Source organism: Mustela putorius, unplaced genomic scaffold (genome assembly GCF_011764305.1).
Source record: "Mustela putorius furo isolate JIRA1106 unplaced genomic scaffold, ASM1176430v1.1 tig00000487_pilon_pilon_pilon, whole genome shotgun sequence".
Lineage (NCBI taxonomy): Eukaryota > Metazoa > Chordata > Mammalia > Carnivora > Mustelidae > Mustela > Mustela putorius.
In genome coordinates this window covers 4,507,277-4,526,093 of record NW_025421399.1, presented here as the reverse complement: position 1 = coordinate 4,526,093, position 18,817 = coordinate 4,507,277, and the positions used below count along the sequence as shown (strand labels likewise).

The window sequence follows — 18,817 nt, the reverse complement described above, 5'->3', positions numbered from 1 at the left end:
CAGAAGTTTAGTTGACTTCGTTAACGTTTCCGGGATTTATAATTGCATTCATTCATTTATTTATTTTTAAACATAAACTCCACCCCCAACATGAGGCTTGAACTCACTCTCCAGGGTTCAGGAATTGTGTGCTCTATTGATTGAGCCAGCCAGGGGCCACATAGTTGCTTTTAGTTAAACTTTCAGCAGAGAATGTACCCAGTTTTCAGTTCTAATACTTGAGGTTTCCTTGCATTTTAAGGACTGTAAAGCAGAAAATGCTTCAGAGTATTTTATAGGTTGCCTCCAAGTACAGTCCACTTTAACAGTGTGATTTACTACTTGATTTACTTCCTCAAAGAGCCCACCTTTATCATATTTGAATTTTATTTATTTATTTTTTTTAGTTAAATTTAATGTACTGACGTATTTGGGATAAAATTTTTCTGGTTTTTCCAAATCTGTTGTTTTGAGGAAAATTCTGCACAAGCTTTGGCTGCCACTCCAAATTGGCCTGGTGAATCCAGGGGTACTTTACTCATGTCCTTTCCTCTTCTAGTGGCTCCTTACAGATAAACAAGGAAGTATAGTATATCTCCTTAAAAATAAAGCAGTCTGCATTTGTCTACTTATGATAAGTGTTAGACATACAAGAGAGGGAAGCACGAGATGTTGGAAAAGAAGGTCAGGGGAGTTGATTAGTAGATCCTCTTTCATATCCCTTTTTGGGCCAGGGATATTACAAAGGTTAGATTGAAAGTAGGCTGAAATAGGTGGTTATGTTGGAATATTTAATTTTTCCTTGCCTGTAGTAAAAAAGTGACTGAGATTTTCAATGAAGACTCTGTTGAGACAGCCATGCTTTTAAACATAAGTAAATCTCTTTCTCAGTTTTGTTTATATTATTTACATGGACAACTGTGCTTTATCTGAATATGAAGTTTCTATTTAATGGCTTATGTTTCTATTTCAAGGGAAAAGTCTGGATAATTTTGCTGAATTTCTTCCTTGTAGACCTAGTTCATTTTCTTTCATTAGCTTACTGTACTTGAGAGTGCACATCTGTATTCACATCTAAAGCAGATACATTTCAGAGGCTTGCGACTGCTGTTAACATGGTTATCTTTCTTTAAATGGATTAATAACTTAAACCAGCTTGCAAATATTTGTGTGGCATTATTCCACTGGCTTGACTGCATTAGCCGCTGCTTTAAAAAACAAAATCTTGGTTAATGTTGAATGTTTTGTGTCTTAAGAGTAATTCCATGAAACGTACTATAGTTGATCCATTTTAAGTTACATGTACTTCTTTTTTATATTTGAGAAAAACTAGAATCTATAAGCTTACTGTTTTCAAGATACTTTGTATTAAAAAACATTTCTAAGTTTTGGTAATGTGGGAAACTGTTCCAATTCAGTGAAATCAGAATACATATGTGAGAACTTTTCTTGTTCTCTGGAATAATCTAGTGATTTGAAAAGACTCCTTAGGCTTAGTCCATTCACTCACTACCTAGTTCTGAACATTCCGATCATGTAATGGTTTGTTGATCGGAAGGCTGTGAAGTGTAAGGACAGCTAAGGGGTCACTTTAGGAAACTTGTAATCATTTGAATCCTCTGACAATTAAATCAACTAAACAGCACTTTAAAAAATTGAGTCTCCGAGTATCAGATCATATTAAAGTAAGGAAATTGGGGCATTACAAGTACTGTGATGTATATATACTTTTTGCTTGTTATGGTATATAATTAAGTTTAAACTAAAACCACCAATAAAGCACAAGTATTTTAAAGTTTCTGTCGAGCAAGGTCACCAGACTGACTCCTGAGGCTGGTAGTTAGCCAGGTGTTCGTTGGCCTTCTGAGTGTTTTATTAAAGATTTTCAGCAGTTAGCCAGACAGTGAGAACAGAGGGATTACTTTGACTAAAACAGAAGAAAGGGGGCAGGTGGAGTGATTCTTTGGACACTGAGAAGCTTTTTCTTCGTGATTTAATAGTTCTTCCCAAATCTCCTAACCACAATTGTAATTCTTGAGTCCTAGAATAAGAAGTTAGTTAACTGTTCAGGATCTTGACCCAGCTGGTGAATTTCAGCTTTTTTCCCTAAGGTAGCTTAATATTTCACTCCTTTGCTGAAGTACTCCTGCCAAAGATAAAATTGGCTAGATTTAGTTTAGGCAGTCATGATGAAGATACTTAGCAGAGGAGGCTGTTGAAATGAATTGTTTTTAAATGATGGTGCTTAAATTACAAGTGGATGGTTAAGTGAAAATTACAAGCCTTCACCAAGAATTTGTGTTTTTTTCTTCTTTCCTTACCTCCATGAGGAAAAACAGTAATCCATTGTAAGTCATAGGCAATTGCTAGCAGTAGTGGAATGATTGACTTTTATGTTGTTGAATTTTTGACAAATTGTGTATTTATCATTGTATTATACTTTACAGTTAGTAACTTCTGTATTGCCAGATGAGGTATCTTAAAGAAGTTCATTCCCTTTTCCTGATTAATTTTTTGGGGTACCTGATTTTATTTAGTTTAAAACCATTGTTACACCTTTTTATTTTAAGCTCTTTTTGGAAAATCATCCTAAAACGTTTCCTATATCTTCCTGTCTTGGTGCATTAATTACTTCTGAAATTCTGCACTGTACTGGGTTTGACCTGCATCGTTGTTTAGTAATATCACTGTGGAAGGAGGAGGAATTTAAACATTACCTCCTTGATGGAGGGACAAACAAGCAAGGAAGGTGTATGTTTCAGCAATCACCTTAATTTTTATTAAAAATATTTTTTTTTAAAAATTCATTTGAGAGAGATACAGAGATAGTACAAGCCGGGGGAGAGGCAGAGGGAGAGGGAGAAGCAGACTCCCCACCGGGCTGGGAGCCTGACAAGGGGCTGGATCCCAGGACCTGGAGGCCATGACCCGAACCAAATGCTCAACCATCTGAGCCATGCAGGCATGCCTTAATTTTTAATTCTTAACCATAGAAATAAAAGCATTCAGTTATCTCATGTGTATACAGTATAATTGTTGAGTATGTGCGTGCGTGTGTGTGCGCATGCGTTCTCTCCTTCCCGCTTTAGTTTTCCTTTATATTCCTCCTTCTCTTTTCCCTTTGTTTTCTTCTGCTATTTTGTTATGAATTCCTGGACCGATGATCTCATTTTGCTAAATTGGTTTTCATTTTCTTTGCCCTTGTACTTACAAACCTCTGTAGTAAGTACTTGCTGTTAAGAAAATAATTTTTCTCAGATACTCCCCCCCCCCCCATATTCTCTTAAATGTGTTCTTGGATAGCAGTGTTCTGGGTACCTGGACATTAATTATATAAGACTCTCTTTCCTAGAAAAAGTATATATTTTTTTATTCAGAACTCTTACTGTAGGCTTATCTTGGTGGTCATTATAAAAAGAATCCCAAAGGGCACATGGGTGGCTCAGTTAGTTAAGTGTCTGCCTTCAGATCCAGTGTCCTAGGATGGAGTCCTGCATTGTGCTCCTTGCTCAGCAGGGAGTCTGCTTTTCCCTCTCCCTGCTTGTGCTGTCGCTGTCTCTGTCTCTTAAGTAAATAAAATCTTAGGGGCGCCTAGGTGGCTCAGTGAGGTAAAGCTTCTGCCTTCAGCTCAGGTCATGATCTGTCATGATCCCGGGATTCTGGGATCAGGCCCTGCATTGGGCTCTCTGCTCAGCAGGGAGCCTGCCCCCCCCCCCCCCCCCCCCTGCCTCTCTGCCTACTTGTGATCTCTGTCCGTCAAATAAATAAATAAAATCTTTTTTTTTAAAAAAAAAGTAAAATCTTAAAAAAAAAAGAATCTCATAAAATGTTACATTAGGACTACTGAAATATATGTTTTATATATATTACGTACGTCTTTATATTACACATTGCCTTCTTTATAAGGACCTGAGGGAGAAAGATAAACAACCAAGACTAAGTGTTTTTTTTTCCTTAAACTTCTAAGTCTGTGTCTGTTACGTGAATGCTATAATTTGTGTTGTTTACTAGGTTTCTATTTTCCTGTTGGCTTCTGGAAGTTTAGAGCCAAGTTTGTAGGTCCTGTACCTTTTTTAAAGCTTCATTCTTGGCTTCATTTTGTTCTCCTTGTTCTTGTTTTATTTTCATGCTTTTATTTCTGGCCTAATTTACACTAACCTATGTTTTATTTGATAGGCTCCTAAAGTCTGTTTCAGATCAAGGTTGGGTAAAAATAAACTAGACGTTCAGTTTAGTGACATTAAAGAAATTTATTTTTGGATTATCTTGATTGCAGTGACTTTTCTTCTGGGGAATTTCATTCTCTTGGAATTGTTAATAAAGATTTCAGTGTATAGTGAATTTCTAGTGTGTTGGTAGGTTTTGCTTTTTAGGTTATCAGGGAGTGCTTTGTGTTGTAGCTTCCTGTTGAAGTATACATGAGCGATGTTGTCAGAGGAGGTAGTCAACTTGATTTGTCCTTATTTTCCTATTCCTTATCCTTTCACAAAATGATGGAACAAGAGTAGTATTAGCCAGAACTAAGTCATATCTAACCCTTCTCTGCTATAGGCTAGTGATAGGGCTAATCATGTAACTACTTTTATAATAAAAATGAAGGAATTACCTAGATAATTTCTGAGGCCAGAAGTCCTTAAAATTGTGACTACTCTGTCTTTAAATAACATGGATCGATGGAGCTGTTCTGAGCAGTGGTTTATTGTTTTGTTTTTGCATTTGGGGAAACTGAAGCAAAAGTCCCTATAAGTTGCTGGTGTGACTTCAAACAAAATAGCCTTCTTGACTTGTGACTTACAGCTTTGGTTTTTTGAATGGGTGTGTGTGTGTGTGTGTGTGTGTTGTTTTTTAATAGGGAGTGCTTCATGAATTTGTGTGTCTTTCTCGCCCAGGGGCCCTGCTAATCATCTCCAGATAGTTCAGGTTTTAGTATATGTGCTGCTTTAGTATTTGTGTTGTTTTGTTTTCTAATAATCCACTAAAGTGACTATTGAATTTGTTAACTGTGAGATACATACTTCAGAATAATTCCATTCTGTTTTTATGAAACTTACTTCAGAGTAAGTAAACTCATTTGTGGAACACCTTTGATTTAATGCCCCTTGTTTTTCTGCTAGCCTGCATATGACATCCAGTGGTAAAATAGGGGCTTCTCTATTTTCTCCCTTTATTTCCACCCCACTCCTTTTTTCTAAGATACGTAGATGGAACTTATTCTTGGTGTTTCTTGTGTGATTTTGAAGGAAGGAAGTTAGGCAACAAGGAATTGGGGGTTACCCATTTGCTGCAGAACTAGTTGCTACAGATATTTTCTGTGGCCTTTTGACTGACTGGTGTTTTCATTCTCTAAAATTGAGTGAAAGAACTCTTACGGTATGCTAAAGTGGCCACAGAATAAGTAATTTTTTTTTTTTAAAGATTTTATTTGTTTATTTGACAGATCACAAGTAGACAGAGAGGCAGGCAGAGAGAGAGAGGGAAGCAGGCTCCCTGCTGAGCAGACAGACTGATGCGAGATTCGATCCCAGGACCCTGGGATCATGACCTGAGCCGAAGGCAGCGGCTTAACCCCCTGAGCCACCCAGGCGCCCCAGAATAAGTAATTTACTAAATGAGCAAATGTATAAGAGGCAAGTGATGAGATAGGTGAATAAACGGATTATCTTTAAGAAGTTTATGCTTTAGATAAGTAAGGCAAAGATGAATATTTATTTATTTATTTTAAAGATCTTTATTTATTTATTTGGCAGAGAGAGATTACAAGTAGGCAGAGAGGCAGGCAGAGAAAGAGAAGAGGAAGCAGGCTCCCTGCTGAGCAGAGCACCGGACATGAGGCTAGATCCCAGGACCCTGAGATCATGACCTGAGCCGAAGGAAGCGGCTTAACCCACTGAGCCACCCAGGCGCCCAAAGATGAATATTTAGAACAGTGCCTGGCTCACAGTGATGTAAGGCAAATGTTAGATGACATAAATGAAAACAGGAAGAGATCACAGCTGGTTGATGCAATTGGAAAGAAAGGATATTAGAGTGAGCTAGGATTTTGGTAGGAAGTTTCCTTTTGGTTGTGGCCTACTGAGGATAGGAAGCCTAAGTAGTACTTACTTTATTTTACTTTTTTAAAGATTTTATTTGACAGAGAAGAAGAGAGGGAGAGCACGCACAAACCGGGAGGGGCAGAGAGAGAGGGAGTGGGAGAGGGAGAAGCAGATTCCGTGCTGAGCTGGGAGCCCAGGGTAGGGCTCTGTCCCAGGACCCTGGGATCATGACCTGAGCAGAAGGCAAATGCTTCACTGACTGAGCCACCCAGGCGTCCCAGAGTTAGTGGGACTTAACACTGGGTGTCGGGGGACAGTGAAGGAGGGACTATCATGGATAATTTCAAGCCGTGCGTGACTTTAAGCATACATTTTACAAAATAACCCTAATAGCACATGTAGGTCCAGGTTCTTTACTAGTGTCTTAAAATGAACATTTCTGTATTCCTTTATACATTCCAGCAAGTGTTAAAAATCAGGAAATGGGCTTCCAAGTAATCTTGTATAAACAGAGACTGAAGAGTTAAACCTGTTCCTCAAAGCCTTATACTGGGGACTTTGGAATGGATGAATTAATTTATTGGGTATATTGAATGCCTACTGAGGTGTGCTAGGTGGTAGGGGTATATAGCGGTAAGATACAATCCCTGCGTTGTCCTTGTGGACAGTATAGCTTAGAGATTAATTAGTTAAGCACGTAATGACATAGTTTATTGATGTATTTACTGTGGTCGTGGGTGCTGCAGAATGAAGTTCAGAGGGTGCATATCAAGAAAATCTAATTACAGTGAGTAGGGATATTATAGCAGATATACTGAAGAAATAATACGTAAGCTGAGACCTGAATGATGAGAAATCATTAGTTGTGAAGAAGGGAAGTATGCTACAGACTGAAGCATACGCTAAAGGCCTTGGGAAGGGAGGTGCTTGACACTTTCAAAAACAGGGCACAGTTTAAAGAGAGTGATGAGAAATGAGTCAGGTAGTCAAAGGCCAAGTCATATGGGTGTTTTTGTTGGTTATCTCGCGTTTAAAATGTTAATTGTGGAGCCAGTGATGTTCAAACATTATTGGATTTTTTTTTTTTAAACCTCTTGTAATTGTGTGAAGAATGAAATGGGTATAGATGTTGGGAAACCAATTAGGCTGTTGTAGTAAACCAGGTAAGAGAGAATGATGGACTCAGACTTTGGCAGGGAAGAGTGAGAGAATTGGATATTGGAGGTGGGGTGACTAGAACTTGTGATTGATTGGATGTCATGAGTGGATGTTGAGAGGGTAGGAAGAGGTGTTATGAGTGATTCCTAGCTTTTTGGCCAGAGTAACTCGGTTGAATGGCTCTGTGGTGATGGAGTAGTTGGAAGGAGGTTATTAATTGTGGGCACTTGCTAATTTTCACTTAAACATTGATGGCTATTGGGTATACCCAAAGTTTTCAGTATCATTTGCATAGTGCCCTGCTAGATTACATGTGCATGATAAATTATTTAGAAAAGAGCATGGGACCACATTTTATTTCAAATGAATATTTATCTTTTTTTTTTTTTTAAGTAGACTCCAGGCTGAGCATGGGCCCCAATGTGGGTCTTGAACTCATGACTCTTGAGATCAAGACCTGAAATCAGAGTCAGTTGCTTAACTGACTGAGCCACCCAGGAACCCCTCAAATAAATAGTAATCTGATTAGTTTCTCTACTCTATCCCTAAACAAAGATCAAATAGACTGGATTGTTGTGCAGGTTGGCAGAAATTTATACCTGGGGTCATGTCCTTTAATATCTGCCAGTTCATTCCTTTCTTTAGCCCCCCCCTATTTCCCATTTTATACCTGGGGAAATGCTCTTACATTTCAGTGTAGAGAGAGCATTGAGTCTAATAAAACTTTTAACATAAGGGTGAAGTGTATAACATATACATAAAGTAAATCTTACTAATTAGGATTCCCCTTAATGCTTTGTGACCACTGCAGCCTGTTTGGTTTTATATTGGTTTAGTTACAAAGAAGTGTTTTGCATTGAAATGGTGAACAAAATTGTTTTGAAATCAATTTCAGTCTGATTAAAGTGTCTGGAGAGTCTTTTCCTCAAGTAGAGTATCCTGAAAAGTTTTGGGTCAAGTACAAATGTTGTGGGTCACTCTGGTAACCTGTTAGTAGCATTGTAGCAACTGTATAGATTATATTCAGAACTCTCAGGTAAGAGGATTTGTGGAGAAAAGGTATGGGGGGTGGTAGTGAGGATTTGAGGAATGACAACCAGGAAGGAGGGGTCATATTCAATTTTAAATCATTTTCAAGTTGTCTTACCTTTGCCCAGTAGAATAGAGGACATGAGCCATGGGATTAAATGAGAGTGTATATGTTTAGTGACTACTTTTTTGCTCACCATTTAATCTTTTTTTTTTTTTTTTTTTTTTTGGGTTCTTCTGGCACTTGAGAGATGTGTCCTGGGAAGATAGAAGCTAAGACAGAGCTTAGGACTATTGGGACTAAATTAGTCTGAAACCTGGGAGATCACAGAGCCCCAGGGGGACTCTGACTGAAGTGATTTGTTTGAACTAGGGAACAACATTTTTTTTTTTTTTTGAAGTATTTATTTATTTATTTATTTGACAGAGAGAGAGAGAGAGAGAGATCACAAGCAGGCAGAGAGGCAGGCAGAGAGAGAGGGGGAAGCAGGCTCCCTGGCAAGCAGAGAGCCCGATGCAGGGTTTGATCCCAGGACCCTGGGACCATGACCTGAGCTGAAGGCAGAGGCTTTAATCCACTGAGCCACCCAGGTGCCCTGGGAACAACATTTATAACCTACTTTGCCTAATCAACAGAGTTGAAATGTGTTAGGAAAAAAATAATAGCTTACATTGGTTGAATATTTTGAGGTGTAGGCAGTGTTATAAGTGCTTTATACTTACTAACTTACTTAGTCCTCACTATACAATGAGGTAGGTATTAACTTAGTTTTACAGACTGATAGTGAGAAATGTCTCACGGCTAACAAGAAATCAAGGTATTATTCTAGGCTGTTTACCCACAGCCTGGGCAGAAACACTAAGCTGTATTAGTGGAAACAGAAGCAAATTGCCCTTTAGACTTGGTTGATAAAAGAAATCTACCAAACATAATGTAAAATGGTACAATTTAACTTTATATTCAAGAGACTTTCTAGTAATACTAAGTAATTTGGTAATAAATTTTTGAGGAAAGGTAAATGGTCTGTATCTTAACCAGATACACCCTTTGGCCTGCAGTAACCTGTTACTCATTTCTTTTATGGAATAGAAGTTGGATGGATTGGGGAGGGGCATTTTGCTAGGGCAGACCTAGCATCTGGGAAGTGGCTGGAGTGACTTTTTAAAAAAGAGAAGGAGTATGTATTGATTACTCCTGCTGTATGTTAGGTGGGGTTTACATTTGGTACCTTTTTTGGTTAAGATTTTACTTATTTATTCAAGAGAGGGAGATGAGATAGCAACAGAGATAGCAAGAGGGAGCACAAGATGCAGGGAGAGGTAGAAGCAGTCTCCCCGCTGAGCTGGACAGGAGGCCCAATCCCAGAGCCCTGGGATTACCACCTAACCGGAGGGCAGACGCTCTACTGACTGAGCCACCCAGGTGCCCCCTACATTTGGTATCTTACTTAATCTTGAAAACATTCATAGGATGAAGGTATTATCTCCATTTTATAGTCGAGGCCCAAGACTATAAACTTGTTACATAATTTACTTTAGCAAGATAAAAAGCTAGTTCTTTCTTGCTGCTCTTTCTATGACTGTTTTTCTCTTGAACTGATTGGGAGGGAGCAGGAAGAAGATTTCTCTTTCCAGAAACGGAGCAACCTGAAGCTACATAGCTCTTTGGATGTGTCTCTGACTGTACAGTACATGGGTGGGCATGGCACTGATCATGAGGGATGATGGGAAGTTGTTTTTCTTCTACTATAATAAATAATCCAGAGAAGTGGCCTAATTCATAATTTTTTAAAACATTTTTGACATTATAAAGGGATGATTTATATTTTAACTGATGTGGAAAAATCCTTACTTCCCCAGTTGCTGGAAGAAGAAATCTTTTAAAATATCCAGGTGTTTTATGTTCTTTTTCCTTTTTCTCTTGCATTGTGCTTATGCCTGATTCTATGTGAATTATAAGCATGTCCTTAGTGTTTTTGAAGTATTTTTCTCAAAAAATCTTTTTCTGTGGAGTCTGGATATTATAGGAAGTTGAAAGGCAGAAAAATAGCAGTTAATATCCGGATTGGTTTTCCACGCACTTATCTGGGTTTGTGTTGTTTTCATGTCTGAATATGAAGTTTATGATTAACATTCAATATCTTATTTATATTGATTTGATAATTACCAGAGAACTTGAAGGATGAACTAGAGGTTATTATTTTTCTTAGCATTTGTGGAATTAATACTAAAGAGGGAGCAATATGGTAAAAAAAATTCTAGATTACTGTTGAGAATTGCTCATTTTAATTTTGTCTTTTAATCTTCTGGGTTCCTCACAAAGTCTAAATTATACCTTTTTGGGAAAATGTCACTTGTTTTATAATGATGAGACCCAGACTGGGATGGGAAAGACTTTTACACTGTTAGGTGCTCTGTCCGTCTTGTGGAGGTATGCTGAGCCGCAGAGTGATCCCCCATGGAGCTCACAAAGCTTGTGTTTCCACAGGGAGTCTGCAGACTTGGTCCCAGCAGGGAGTTAGTGGCAGAGCTGCTGCAGTCTGCTCACTTGTTCTCCCCTCACTTGTTGGAAACCTGGTGCCAGTGTGTACACGTGCAGTAACTTTTTAATGTTTTTTAAATAATACTTACATGGGTTATTCTAAGTAGACAGTGTAATGGTATTACTAGATGAGACACATTGCCTTGTGTGTTTCACTTATGGCAATGAAATCTGAAAGCAAAGTATGGACTCTCAGGATGGGGGACAGTGAGAGAGTGAAGACAAAGGCTTTTATCATATGGGTATCCTTTTTGCTGAATAAAGCTGTTGGAATGTTATACTTTGGAAATAAATATCCCTAATGAAAAACAGTCCTCTATATCTGCCCCCCCCCACCCCAGTAAGCAAAAGTGGGGCAACTGGGTGGTTCAGTCAGTTAAGCGTCTGCCTTCAGCTCAGGTCTTGATCCCATGGTCCTGGGATCAAGCCCCCTGCTCAGCCAGGAACCTCCTTCTCCTTCTGCCTCTACTGGTCCCCCTGCTGGTCCCCCTGCTTGTGCGCTCTCACTCTCGCTGTCAAATAAATAAATAAAACCTTTAAAAAACCCAAAGACCAAATAAAACAGCGAACATTTTTTCACTTATTTTATTTTTTAAGGATTTTATTTATTTATTTGACAGAGATCACATGCAGGCAGAGAGGCAGGAAGAGAGGAGGAAGCAGGCTGTCTGCTGAGCAGAGAGCCCGATGCAGGGCTCGATCCAAGGACCCTGGGGTCATGGCCTGAGCCGAAGGCAGTGGCTTTAACCCACTGAGCCACCCAGACGCCCCTTTTCACTTTTTTTTAAAAGGAAAACAATAAAAAGTTCTTTATTCCTGTTTCTTTCCCAGAAATAATTGATTAAAGACATTTAGGTAGAATGAGACCAGTTGCCCTTTGACAACTATCAAAGGCAGAATTTTAGTTACTGCCTAGATGCATAAAGTTAACATGGATCACTCTTTCATTGATTCATTCAGTTGCGTTTCATAGAATTTCACTCTGAGAATGAAAAGATCAGAGTTTTTCCTTAAAAATTTTTCATCAGATCTTAAGAGTTTTCAGCTGAGTTGCTGTAACCACTGTTTCTCTAGATTTCCAACTGGGTGAAAATGTTTTTCTTTTTAAATTGGCACCCCTCCAGCAGATTTTTCCACCAAGTATTCTTTGGGCACACCCTTTGCATAGTGAATTTTGTAAGATCTTTATTCACAAGGCTGGAAGACAGGCCAGTCTTCTCTTTTTAAGATGAAAACAAGAGTGAGGCTTGCTTAAGACTCATTTTGCTTCTACCCAGCTGTATTTGAAATTGATCTCTTATGCAAATACATTCAAGCATTCACAGAAGAAATTTGACTTAGAAGTTTAAGTGGAAAGGCTAATTTTATATTTGCAGGAAGTTTGCTTGGTGCAGTGATTTTCCTCCCAATTGAGAATTCTCTTAATTTGTTCTTAATCATAACTTGATAGTAAGTAGGTCTCAGACTGGAGAGGTGACTTTGTATTTGCAAGTGTATATTCAAGACATTGATGTGATACGTATATAGAGTTGACCCTTGAACAACGTGGGGGCTAAGGGTGTTGACCTCCCATGTGGTGGAAAATCCGCATAGCTTTTGACTCCCCCAGCACTTAACTACTAATTACCGACTGTTGAGTGGAAGCCTTACTGAGAACATATAAGCAGTTATTTAACACATATTTTGTATGTAGTATAAATTATATACATAAGCTGATACGGCAAGTAATAATTAGCAATTTAAATAATAACTGATAAGCTAATAAAGTAAGCTAGAGGAAAGAAAATGTTACGGGAAACAATAAGAGAAAGTACATTTATAGTACTGTACTGTGTTTGTTGGAAAAAAATTCCATGTATAAGTGTACCTGCACAGTTCAAACCCGTATTGTTCAAGGGTCAGCTGTACATGGTTTTCCATTTTATTAGGTGCAGGAAGTTATTTCTATTAATGTCCAAAGCAGCGTTAGTTTGTTATACTTGCATGGTTTATTCTAAGTAGATAGTGTAATGGTATTACTAGATGAGACACATTGCCTTGATTTCATCCATAAACATTAAGATTGACTGAAAAGCTTGTGGAAGGGTGAGGTGCAGTATTGCTCTTAGGTGTTTCCCAGCAGGTCAGCCTTCAAAGAGCTATACCTTACATTATTCCCTTAACAGATGGAGAAGTTACTGTAGTTGATAATCTGAGTAGAAACTAGTATGTGTCATTATTGAGGATAGTCAAAAATGTCCCTGTGGTAGTTTCAGAAAAGGAGAGCCAGAATTCTCTGAGCAAAGAATAATAAATATAAAAAATTTCAAGGTAACTCTTAATTATTTAGAGATTAGCTGTCATGAAGATTGACCTTGCCCCCAAAGGACAAGGGAAAACTTCTGATAGTAAATTAAGGAATAATGAAAACACTTAAGAATTGAGAACTTGGTTCCTGTCTTCAAGGAATAAGTTATGCGACTTGATTTTTCTTTTTCTCCCACATTCAAGTAGAAAAGGAAGCGTTAGAATGGCAGTGAATGCCTTAATTGTAATTAGATCCCTGATACAGGCATTAAATGCTGGGATTTAGGAGGAAAGAGTGATTACTATGGGCTAAGGTGATCAGAAAACCTGAGAAGAGTGGAACTTCAGTTTGATCCGAGGTGCTGAGACGGCACCTAGGTTTTCAAGAGGAAATAGGATGTTTCAGATCCAAGAATGAGGGACATCGGGTGAGGATGTTTTCTTAGGTAACAGGGAAGAGAGCCATCTGCTAGACATAAAAATTTCGAGAAAGTGAAAGATGAAGTTGGAAGGTTAATTGTCCTCACCTTGTTGATGAATGCCAAGCTGGTACGTTTGAATTTTATCCTAAGAATAGTGCAGAATCACTAACATGGAATGGCATGATTGGAGTATTCCTGAAAGGATCTTTGATAGTCATGTGGGATGAATGGCTTGGAAGTGTAGGGTGGTTTGGAAGCCAGAGTGAGACTTAAGGCAAGTAGCCCAGCAGTGAGTAAGTCTTGAGCCGGAGCAATGGGCATAGAATGGAAAGAAAGGTAGAAATGAAAGACTGATAAAGTATAGAGCATTTTTTTTAAAGATTTTATTTATTTATTTGACAGGCAGAGATCACAAGTAGGTAGAGAGGCAGGCAGAGGGGTGGAGGGAGAAGCAGGCTCCCTGTCAAGCAGAGCGCCTGATGTGGGGCTCAGTCCCAGGATCCTGGGACAATGACCTGAGCCGAAGGCAGAAGCTTAACCCACTGAGCCCAGGTGCTCCAAAGTATAGAGCATTTTAAAACTCACTTTGAGAATAGGCACAAATTTGTTAAAATTTACAGATGAGAAACAGAACAAAGGGGTCAAATGACTGCCAAAGATTATTGGGTTAAGAGTCAAGGTTGTACTAGAGTTCTTGATTCCAAATATAATGTATTTCATTGATTACACACATAAGTAAACTTTTGACATGACTAGTATTCATGCTAGAAAATTGGAGAATATTGATGAAACTAGGGGAGGCAAGAAGGGTATGTTAGTGCGTGGGAAGGGGAAGAAACAGAAGGAAATTTCTTGGAGCATAAGGCCTTTTGTAGGAGAAACATTTCCCTGAGAGGATTGACTATATGTAGCTTTTATGTTTAGCTCTTAAAATCGGTTTTCTTTTTAATTGAAATGTAATTGACATACAGAATTACGTTAGTTTCAGGATACAACATGATTCACTGTTTATATGTTTTACAGATGATCACAGTAAGTCTAACATCCATCACTGTAAATTGTTACAGATTTTTTTTTTTTTTACTTGCCATGAGAACTTCTTAAAAAAGGAGTTATTTATTTGAAAGAGAGAGGGAGTACGATTGGGAGGGGAGAGGGAGAGGGAACCCCAAGCAGACTCTGTACTCAGTGCAAAGGCTGATTTGGGGCTCCATCCCACAACCATGAGACCACAATCTTAGCCGAAACCAAGAAGTTGGATGCCCAACCAACTGTGCCACCTGTGATGAGAACTTTACGATTTAGTCTCCTAGCAGCTATCAGATATGCAATACAGTGTCTGTTAGCTATACTTGCCATGCTGTATGTTGTATCCCCATGATCTATATTTCTGTAACTGGAGGTTTTTACACTTTGACTCCTTTCACCCATTTGTCCACCCCTCTGGCAACAACCAGTCTGTTCTTTGCATCTGTGTTTTTGTGTATAATTTGAAGTAACATTTTAATCCCACTTTTATTGTAAACAAACTCCATATAGATGTATCTTGATAATGTTCTCTTGTTTGATACAGTGTCAATTCCTGCATGGATATCAGGCTGTTTGAATTACTAAAGCTGTAATGAATCGTAATATAATGAATTCTATAATAATGTAATATAAAGAATTTGTAATATATAATGAATAAAGTAGTATAATGAATTATTAAAGCTTTAAATGATAAAATACATACTACTTACCATAGCTTGAGATAGCTGATAGAGTAACTGCACTCTCCTTTTTCTTAAGATTATATACATATTTTTGTGAAGGTACTATTGCTCATTATCTTCCACATCAATTTTAGAATCAGTTTATTAGCTTCCTTTAAATCATGTTGGGATTTGGATTGGGACTGTTTTGTGATTGTGCATTTATTTGGAGATACGACATCTTGACAGCATTAGGTCTTCTAAAGTTGTATTTTCCTCTAATTGAGGTCCTTTATGTCTAGAATAAAACGTATACTTTTCTTTCTATAGGCCTTGCACAGTTCCTGTTACATTTATTTGAAGATATTTTGCAGATTTTTAATGCTATTAAGAATGAGATAATTTAGACAAACCATAAGTGACTCTTAATCTCACAAAACAAACTGAGGGTTGCTGGGGGGAGGGGGTTTGGGAGAAGGGGGTGGGATTATGGACATTGGGGAGGGTATGTGCTTTGGTGAGTGCTGTGAAGTGTGTAAACCTGGTGATTCACAGACCTGTACCCCTGGGGATAAAAATATATGTTTATAAAAAATAAAAAATTAAAAAAAAAGAATGAGATAATTTCATGTTGATACATGGAAAAACTGTCGATTTTTATACATTGATTTTTTTTGTCTGCCTTTTTTGAATTTTCCTACTCTTAGCAATTGTTTAACTTATTTTTATTTGATATTACTAGATAGTCACCTGAGTGACAGTGACATTTCCTTTCCTTTTGTTTTAAGATTTTTTAGTTGTTTATTTGAGAGGGAGAGAGAGAGATTGAGTGAACTAGTGGGAGGAGGGGCAGAGAGAGAAGCACACTCCCTCCCAGGACCCTGGGATAATGACTTGAGCCAAAGGCACACACTTAAGTCACCCAGCACCTTGTTTTCTCCTTTTCAGTTGTTAAGACTTTGTGTTTCTTTTTCTTGTCTGATTACATAGACTGGAACCTTCTAGTACACAGTTGAATAGTGTCAGAGTTAGGGGACTTTCTTACCAGTGTCCTGACTTTTATTAGAAAGGTTATGTTTTGCCATTGAGTATGATTTGTGCTGTCAGTTTGTGATAATTGTCTTCTGTTAGGGCAGTCACAGTTCTTTTCATTTCTAACTCAATAAGGAATTTTGTTGCAACTGAATATTATAGATGCTTTTTCAGTATGTTTGGAGATAGTAATAGATACATTTTTTTTTTTTCCCTTTAGAGTCTTTAAATGATTTCCTGATGTTGACTGGCCCATGATTTTATTCAACAAATATTTATTTATTGAGTGGTTATTATTTATCAGGAGCTCTTCAAGGCAGTAGAGATAGAACAGTTAAGAAAATAGAAAAAAAAAAATCTCTGTTCTTCCTGGAGTTTGCATTCCAGTGGGGAGTGCTTAAGCGAAACATTATCAGCTACTATCTGGTGATTTGGATTATTATTTTAATACATGTCTAATGGGATTTAAGTATTTTTGTGAAGGGAGGACTATTTTTCCTCCCCCATATTCATAACTTGGAATGACCTATAAGATAGTTTTAGGCTGGCTGTGGTTGTGGCAGGCTTATATTATAGAGTAACTTGGTAAATTTTCTCATCTTTTTCTCCACTTGGAAATAATTGACAGGGATTAATCTGTTTGCTAACATTTTGCTAGAACTTGTTAAAATATCTGAACAGCCCAGTTGCCATTTTACTATTAGGAATGGGTCTTTGCTGATATTGTAAACTCTTTTCTTTAGTTATTGGTTTAGGTTTTTAACCTCTTTCTTCATGACCCAATTTTGGCAACTTTTTTTTTTTAAGAAAATCAGTCATTTTGCCTGGATTTTTAAGTTTATTGCCTGAAATTCTGCCTGGTAATCTCAGAATCTTCCTGTAGATCTGTGGCTTGTTTACTCTTTCACTTCTGTTCTCTTTTCTTGGATACAAAGTTACCTGCTTTATAAATTAGGTTCTTACAAAAACTTGTGCTTATATTGATTGAATTTTTCTTTCGTTAACAGTATTTCATTGGTTTTGTTTTTGTCTTTATTCATTTCTTCTGCTTTCTTTAGATTTTAAGCTGCTTTAGGCTATACATTTAGGTCCTTTATTTTCAGTCTGTCTTATTTTCTTAAACACTTAAGTTATGGCATTTCCTCTGAGTTCTTTGGCCAAATTTAAGAGTTTTTTCTGTCACATCTTCATTGATGTTTGTTTTTTTCTTTTTGAAGAGCTTATTTATTTATTTGACAGAGAGAGCACAGCAGGGGGAGCAGCAGGCAAAGGGAGAGGGAGAAGCAGGCTAGCCCCTGAGCAGGGAGCCTGCGAGGAGCTCCATCACAGGACTTGGGCTCATGACCTGAGCCAAAGGCAGACCCCTAACAGGTGACCCACCCAGGCGCCCCCATTGTTGTTCATTTCTAAATAGAGCAATTTTGGTTTCTCCTCATCAGAATTACTTAGAAAGATGTGGTAAATTCTTGTTGTTGTTGTTTTAAAGATTTTATTTATTTATTTGACAGACAGAGATCACAAGCAGGCAGAGAGGCAGGCAGAGAGAGAGGGGAGGAAGCAGGCTCCCTGCTGAGCAGAGAGCCCGATGCGATGCGGGGGCTGGATCCCAGGACCCTGGGATCATGACTTGAGCCGAAGGCAGATGCTTAACCCACTGAGCCACCCAGGCGCCCCTGCTGTTGTTTTTAATTCTTTTTTGCTACCCTTTTTAAAAGTGTTGATTTCTAGGGCTTTTTGCATTGTGTTCAAAGAATGTGGCCTGTTGTGCTTTCTGTCTGAATTTTGGAATTTGAGCTGTCTTTTACATTACAACAAATGTTTGTTATATGGTCAGTTGTTAAACCCTTTATGGCTCTTTGGAGAGTATTTGTTCTCTGTTTAGGTATAAAATTCTATCCGTGTCTAAAAGGTAGTCATGATTATTTTTACTAAATTCGTAATACTCTGTCAAATTTTTACCTCAGTTACTCATGGCATGCAGTATAGCACTAAAGTGGATGAAAGTTTAGAGCCTGGTCCACCTGCATTTGAATCTAGCTAGCTCTGTGATCCTTTGCACCTTAGCTGCTTCTGTAATATGGGTCTTTCCATACTTACCTTCTGGGTGTTTTGTTAGGATAAAGGAGATAACATATGCAAAATGCCTCTATTCTATTTTAGGGTCTGGCACATAAATAGTAGTAATGATATCCAGATTTTGAGTGTCTAGATTTTGAGTTTTGGACATTGTCGTTGGTTTTCGTAATTATGCATTGAGTACTTTTGCATGTTTTAAATTGGGTTCTGAGGTCAAAGGATATCATTTTTATGCCTATTTTTACTCCAGGATGCTTTCTGAGTTATATCACTTTATTCTGTTCTGAGTGATAGGAGCGTACCAGTTTAACTCCAAGCTTCAATGTTATTACTGTTATTTGGAAAAATGAATTTAATGGGTTCTCATTGATACTCTACCTGCATTTTAAAATAGTTTGAGAAGACAAACTATTTTTCTGACAGTTTACAAACTTTTCTCCTGACATTTTCATTTGTCATTTGAGTAACAGCTGCCATAAGATAGTGCTGACTTTAGAATGCCATTTATTTGTTTATTTATAAATTTATAAACAAATAAATGATTTTACTTACTTGTCAGAGAGAGCA

General features: G+C 37.9%; 1 protein-coding gene and 1 non-coding gene across 6 annotated transcripts in view; one reads left to right on the top strand and one right to left on the bottom strand.

Annotated features, from left to right (window-relative positions):
* The window catches only part of KANSL1 (KAT8 regulatory NSL complex subunit 1), a 179,374-nt gene that overhangs the window by 48,190 nt on the left and 112,367 nt on the right, over positions 1–18,817 (top strand). The window lies entirely within an intron of this gene.
* Positions 4,824–4,926, bottom strand: LOC123392317. Its single transcript, XR_006607039.1, has one exon. It is a non-coding gene; the product is annotated as a U6 spliceosomal RNA (small nuclear RNA).